The 6,000-nt window shown below is 45.1% G+C and overlaps 1 protein-coding gene across 2 annotated transcripts in view; it reads left to right on the top strand.

The window, feature by feature from the left end:
- The first annotated feature begins 990 nt into the window (after positions 1-990).
- Positions 991-6,000, top strand: part of PAK2 (p21 (RAC1) activated kinase 2) — a 233,987-nt gene continuing 228,977 nt past the window's right edge. For both annotated transcript variants that reach the window (XM_029615636.1, XM_029615638.1), the window contains exon 1: positions 991-1,348. The gene's annotated coding sequence lies outside the window, so the exon portion shown is untranslated. The remainder of the gene's footprint in view (positions 1,349-6,000) is intronic.

Genomic DNA, 6,000 nt, shown 5'->3' with positions numbered 1-6,000 from the left:
CCTTTCCATGACCAAGGAGGCCATCTGGTGCTCCAGAGGGGAAAAGCTTGACCAGTGGCAGTCCCCTAGAGTGCAGGGGCCTGTTCAGAACCATGGTGCATGCTTGAATCAAGGCAGAGCACTTCTTTGTGGTGTCCGCTGGCCGGGTGGATGAATTCGGCCGCTGGTGGGTGATGGGCAGAGTGCTCTGCTTCCCTCTCTCCTATCCCCAGTACAAGTTAGTTTTACGTATTTAGTTCTTTTATTTTTTTCCTTTCTCTATGCTTAATTCTTTTTAGTTTAGGTTGCCCTCTTCTCCTTGCCTTTTCCCCATTCAATTCCCACTAGGTAAGAGCATGTTGGATGCTTATTGGGCAGCCGGCAGGTTCTGAAAGTGACCTGTATGGAAGGGGAGAGATAAGACTTTCCCACCCAGCAGACCATGAGTCATGGGGTCTTGTCTTGGGCAAGCGAGAGGGGCCCGAAGCCAGGGATATGGCTCCCCCCAAGCCTCGGGGGCACCCACCCTCTACCCTAGCAGCAAGGAATTCCTCACACACATAGGACATTTCCTATCCACAAACATACGCTTTTTTTTTTTTTTTTTTTACTGTAGCAACCAGGCCACCTGGAGGCAGAGAAACAAATACGTCACAGGAAAAAGAGTTTGTTTTATTGTATTTTCTCGTTTTAAAGCCATACATACAAGGTGCAGGGCTTCGGTTTCCACCTCGGATTAATGGCCACAGTGTGCCTAGGAGTTACTTTTTAGTCTCTGGTGCCCCCTTGAGGGGACACTAGAGAAGTTTCTTTCTGAGATTACATTAAAGGGGGTGGGGGTCGCCTTTGGCAACCCCCACCCCCTGGCCTGGGTTTGAGATGGGAACGGTGATGGGAGAGACGCAGCACAAACGGCGTCTATGTGAGCATTTTCGCACTACAGCTGATCGGACTACAAATACAGCTGTGTTTGTAGTCCAATCAGTGTTTCCGCGCAAACTCGGGGAGGATGCTGATGACGTCATTAACATGCGCTCAGCCACCGCCAGGACCTCAGGAGCAGCAGCCGCACCTGTCCCTGCCTGAGCCCAAATCTGCGCGTGTATTTACCGCGCTGCGCTCGCGGCTGCTGCTATTCTGTTACTTTTATTTTTCCCGAGGGGGCGCCCCCAGCCAGGCGCGGTGCTCCGGTGCCAGTGGAGCTGCCGACGTGGGCGCTCGCCCCGCGAGCTCCTCGGCCACCCGGAGCCGCGGGGCTCCCTGCTTGGGGGCTTTCTCCTGCCTTCTGATGCAGCTCTCGCTGTTTCTGATCCCGGGAGGGAAGCCGAGTCCCCGGATCGCTTGCAGATTTCCTGAAGCACAGACCCAGGTAACAACAAAAAAACCCAACCAAACTTAGCCGAGCTTGCCGCTGACTTATTAGAAAGTGGAAGGCGCCTTGCCGACGAGAAAAGCGAAAAGGCAATTTAATAGACTTGATAAAAAGAAAAAGTTCAGCCTTGTTGCAGGGCGTCTACTTCCTGCTTCTCTCTCTGGGTGGATCCACCTGTCTTTGGCAATTTCCACCCTTCCAGACAAAAGAAAGTATTCGTCCCCAGAGGGACGGCTTTCTCATCTCTTGTGCTCCTGCTGCCCATTTCTCGTTTCCTCTTGCTGGTGTCAGGTGCTTTAGTGACTGGGTCCGGAACAAAAATGTATCTTCAGTCATTTGCAGAAAGATTGATACAAATTTTAGCTTATGCTGAAGCTGCTTTCCTTAAAGTTTGTTACTTGTAATGCAAGATCTAAAACACATTGCTAAACGCACAGCGTTACAAACGTGACTCTTTATCCGAGACCGCTTACATTTGCCTATTTGTCCGGGAGGTGTCATATTTTTGGACTATTCAAACTCTTTTTCAATTAGTAATCTTTCTTTTTTTTTTTTTTAGTTATGACCAGATTTACATTATTTTGCAAAATAATGTAAAAGTTGTTTTTTACAGGCTACAATGTAGAGAGGCAAGTCAGGAAGCATGTTGTGGGTATTATCATTTTTATTTGTTCTTTACAGTATAGTTAAATTGCTGTATTTTATTTTTAGTTTGCGCCAGTGCAGTGTTACTGCTATTATCTCTACTAGACATGTAGTGCACTAACAGGCCGATACAGTATAGTGCCCTCCGGTGGAGCACACTGTTAACCCTCGTTTGGACGCGCTAGCATGTTGATGGCCCTATTAGTTATTCCCGTGCGATTCAGTAAGTAAAATGTGCAGCCAAGCCGCGCATTTTACTTTCAGAAATTAGCGCCTACCTAAAGGTAGGCGTTAATTTCTGCCGGCACCGGGAAAGTGTACAGAAAAGCAGTAAAAACTGCATTTCTGAATACCCTCCGACTTAATATCATGGTGATATTAAGTTGGAGGTCCCAAAAGTAAAAAATTAAAAAAAAATGTAAAATCAGCTCGCGGGTTGAAAACCGGACGCTCAATTTTGCCGGCGTCCGGTTTCCAAACCGTGGCTGTCAGCGGGTTTGAGAATCGACGCCGGCAAAATTGAGTGTCAGCTGTCAGACTCACTGACAGCCGTCTCTTTTTACCGTGGGCCCTCATTTGAATACTAAATTTGCACGCACAGGAGAGTGGCCCGCTCTCCCGCGATTTTTACTGTATCAGCCTGTAAGAGATTTTTTAGGGATTTTATTCTGCCATACTATGAAGAATTGACACAGTTTGGCAGTATACATTTTTAGTTGTATGTGTATTATAGCTTGACATATCAAGAAACAGAATTGATGGCAGAAAAGGACCAATGGTCCATCCAGTTTGCCCAGCAAGCTCATGGAAGGTTCTGCCGTGCCATACCCCCCTGTACACCCCCGTAATTTATCAGTTTCCCAAACTGTCAAAGTCAGGGCCCTTTTTGCACGCTGTTTAGTCCAATTCCCCGATACCTTCTGCTGTAGAAGCAAGAGCAATGTTAGATTTGCATTAAGAGTTTCTGGCTTATTGGTTAAGGGTAGTAACCGCCACACTAGCAAATTACCCTCATGCACTCATTTCCATCCTCTAACCTTTAGGGATCCACAATGTTTATCCCATGCCCCTTTGAAATCTTTCACTGTTTTTGTCTTCACCACCTCCTCTGGAAGGACATTCCAGGCATCCACCACCCTCTCCGTGAAGAAATATTTCCTGACCTTGGTTCTTAGTCTTCCTCCCTGGAGTTTCATTTCATGACCCCTAGTTCTACTGATTTCTTTCCAACGGAAATGGTTTGTTGTTGATTGTGCATCATTAAAACCTCTCAGGTATCTGAAGGTCTGAGTCATATCTCCCCTGCACCTCCTCTCCTCCAGGGTAAAGATATTTAGGACCTTCACCCTCTCCTCATAAGTGATTTGATGAAAACCCCCTACCATTTTGGTTGCCTTTGTCTGGACTGCCTCCATCCTGTCTCTGTCCCTTTTGAGATACGGTCTCCGGAACTGAACAGAGATTTAGATTCATGGCGTGTTGGAAGTAAGGGGTTCAGGGCTCGATATGAATAGAGTCCAGCTATTGGAGCTGAGATGGCAGCATAGGAAGACACATGCTATGTAATATAATAATAATGAAAAGCTATTGAGCAACCATAATAGAAACATGATGGCAGAAACAGATCATATGGCCTAACTAATTTGCCTGTCCGTCCAATTTATTTAGCCCTTATAATTCCCATCACTCCCTCAGAGATCTCCTATATTTGTCCTATGCTTTCTTGAATTCAGATACCATTTTTTTTTTCCACTGGGAGGCTGTTTCATGCATCCACTACCCTCTCTCTAAAGAAATATTTCCTAAGATTATTCCTGAGTTTTACCCCCTTTCACTTTCATCCCTTGACCCCTTGTTCTAGAGTCTCTTTTCTATTGAAAGAGGCTAACCTCCTGATCATGAAAACCTTTGAGAAATGTAAATGTCTCTATCATATCTCCTGTCTCTCTTTCCTCTAGGGCAGTGCTTCTCAACCCGGTCCTTGAGGCACACCTTATCAGTCAGGTTTTCAGGATATGCACAATGAATATGCATGAGGGAGATTTGTATGCATCTAAATCAGCTTCTTCAATGACTGCCTCTAGATCCAGGACTTTAATGCTCCTACTATGAGAAATAATGTACATAGCTTTCCAGATAATGCTCTCTCCCCCCCCCCCCTTTCTATACAAGTATTGAATGTTTTACTTACCTTAGGGTTTTGTTCACCCATCCCAGACAATTCTAGTTTAAAGCCCTCCTTAGTAAGTTTGCCCCTTCTTAGACAGGTGTACTAGCCGTCCTTGGAACATCATCTCATGATCCAGGAAGCCAAAATGCTCTCGTTGACAGCATCTGTGCAGCCATTCATTTAGCTCCAGCATGCAAGCTTCCCTGCTTGTGCTTTTAGGAGGATGGAGGAGGTGCACAGGGGGGGTATTCTGTCTGCTGCAAGATGGGAGATCCCACATTCAAAAGGCCTAGTTCTTTAATGAGACCTACTGACAAAATTGTTTTCCATACCAAAATCATTCCAATACTTATGAAATTATCTATAAAGCACCTGTTTCAGCAGCTTGTATTACTGCCTCCAATGAAGAAAACTATTATTATTAAAAAAACAAAACAAAACCAAAAACTAAAAATCTGGTATCCTCATTTCTGTCATTAGCTGATATTACTAATTTATTAGAAAGCATGTAAAAGGAAGGAAAGGTTTTGTAGCTTCAGAAATAATGTACAAATCTCATTCTTCATTGAAAGAGTGACTCAACTGTATTCTTATTTAAGCAGGCATTGGACTGAGGATTTTAAATTCAGTACTAGTCGGCCTGAGGATTGGTTTAAATCATGTGTACACTTAATCAGCAGTGGTTGTTGTGGATGAGGTTTAAGTGTTGGTGCATGTTATTTTAGCAATGTTTTGTTTATTTGCTTTTAATTTTGCTCAATGTATTGATTGGGTTTTTGTTCTAAACGTGGTGTGTACATTTTATCTTGTACTGTAATTCACTTTGATCACTCTTGTGTGAAGGTAGAATCTACATTCTGTAAATTTTAAAATTAGAGTGGTGGAGGCAGGAAACTGCAAGTATTAATTTCAAGGAAGCATAAGTAAAGCCCAGGAGATCCTTTAGTGGTGGGAAACAGAGGGCACATTTTAAGTCAAATAGGTTCTACATCAGTGGTTCCCTCCTCTTTTTGTGTGGTGGCACTCCTTTCACAGAACTCATGTCATCATGGCTCACAATCTCCTTCACCATCAATCATTTTCTCTTACCTTCCCACCCGCTGGCATAATCCTCATCTCTTCCCTTCTTTTTCCTTCCCTCCCTGTCGTCGTCACTTACCCTCTTTCCCCTCCCCCACACCCTCTGGCATCATCCCGTTCCTCTAGTCTCCTGGCATGATAACCAACTTTTCCATTTCCTCTCTCCCACCCCCAATGTCATAATCCTCACCTTCTCTTCTCTCCTAGCAGCATCACCTTTTTCTTTTCCCTCTCTCCCACTCCCTGGCATCATCATCACGTTCCCCCCCCCCCCCCCCCACACACACATTTCATGGCACATTCAGCTGTCCCTTCTCTCACCCATGGCCTTGAACTGGCAGAACCTGTGTGCAGTGCTTACCTGGTGCTGCTGCTTCCTCCTCTGATGACTTCCCTCTGCAACTGGAATGGCAGGGACCAGCAGGTCTCAAAAGACCACAGGGCCCCATGCAGTTTCGCTTGCAGAGGGGAAAGAAGCAGCAGCAGATAAGCGCTGCTTTCTAACCTCCCCCTGGTTTTCAGGATATCGTTAATGAATGTGCATGAGACAGATTTGCATGTATAGCCTCCCTTGTATGCAGATATATCTCATGCATAGTCATTTGTGGGTATCCTGAAAACCAGACCTGTTCACGGAACTTGAGGATTGACGTTGTCTCGTCCTGGTCAACTGTATTACAGTTAGTAGGAAAAATGGATAGACTGGGTGGATCTGGGAGGTTTTATTTTTATTTTTTAACTCTCGTCAGTGTCC

The sequence above is a fragment of the Rhinatrema bivittatum genome, chromosome 9 (genome assembly GCF_901001135.1).
Source record: "Rhinatrema bivittatum chromosome 9, aRhiBiv1.1, whole genome shotgun sequence".
Classification (NCBI taxonomy): Eukaryota; Metazoa; Chordata; class Amphibia; order Gymnophiona; family Rhinatrematidae; genus Rhinatrema; species Rhinatrema bivittatum.
The sequence above is the reverse complement of the archived record's forward strand: the minus strand, read 5'-3'. Positions and strand labels throughout refer to the sequence as shown.